The sequence below is a fragment of the Tamandua tetradactyla genome, chromosome 13, assembly GCF_023851605.1.
Source record: "Tamandua tetradactyla isolate mTamTet1 chromosome 13, mTamTet1.pri, whole genome shotgun sequence".
Taxonomy (NCBI): Eukaryota; Metazoa; Chordata; class Mammalia; order Pilosa; family Myrmecophagidae; genus Tamandua; species Tamandua tetradactyla.
This window is the reverse complement of record NC_135339.1, coordinates 16,891,041-16,892,031: the sequence shown is the minus strand read 5'-3', so window position 1 is coordinate 16,892,031 and position 991 is coordinate 16,891,041. Positions and strand designations below refer to the sequence as shown.

At 42.0% G+C, this 991-nt stretch overlaps 1 non-coding gene across 1 annotated transcript; it reads left to right on the top strand.

Moving 5' to 3' along the window:
* The first annotated feature begins 558 nt into the window (after positions 1 to 558).
* Positions 559 to 665, top strand: LOC143654635 (U6 spliceosomal RNA). Its single transcript, XR_013161841.1, has one exon. It is a non-coding gene; the product is annotated as a U6 spliceosomal RNA (small nuclear RNA).
* Positions 666 to 991: the final 326 nt, after the last annotated feature.

The window sequence follows — 991 nt, the reverse complement described above, 5'->3', positions numbered from 1 at the left end:
ACTGGCATCCTTTAAAAGAGAAAACATTTTGGAGAGAGCCAGAAATGACAGCAGCTTCAGAGTCGACAGAGAGAGCGAATATAGATGCTTGGAGAACACCTGCTTCAGAGAACAGAGACGTGGATGTTTGGAGATGCTTGGGGCCCAGCAGACATCACCATGAGATGTTAAGCAAGCCAGAATCTGGAGAGAGCCAAGGGAAGCCAAGAGATGAAAGCCAGCCCTGGAGAAGCAAAGTAAGGAACCTCCACAGAAGGCTGAAATCAACAAAGCAGGAGCAGGAGGCCAGCAGATGCCAGCCATGTGCCTTCCCAGTTGACAGAGGTGTTTCTGACCCATTGCCTTCCTTGAATTAAAGTATCTCTCCCTGGATGCCTTACTTTGAACATTTTTATAGGCTTAGAACTGTAAACTTATAGCTTATTAAATTCCCCCCCCCCTTTTTTATTTAACGTGGGCAGGCACCGGGAATTGAACCCGGGTCCTCTGGCATGGCAGGCAAGCGTTCTTGCCTGCTGAGCCACCATTGCCCAATTCCCCTTTTTAAAAGCCATTCCCATGCTTGCTTCAACAGTACATATACTAAAATTGGAATAATACAGAGAAGATTAGCATGGCCCCTGCACAAGGATCACATGCAAATTCATGAAGTGTTCCATATTAAAAAAAAAAAGAGTCATTCCGGTTTTGGTATATCATATTGAGGCAGCTTATAAACTAGAACAGCTGTTTACAAGAGATACATCTTAGGCCTAAAGATGCAAATGGATTGAAAGTGAAAAGATGGAAAAAGATGTTTTTTGCAAGCTGTAACCAAAAGAAAGCAGGAATGGCTATACTAATATCAGAAAAAATAGACTTTAAATGTAAAGACATCATAAGAGACAAAGAAGGACACTATATATTAATAAAAGGGACAATTCACCAGGAAGAAATAGCAATCATAAATGTTATTCTCCAGGTCAAGGAGCTCCAAAGTACATGAGGCAAA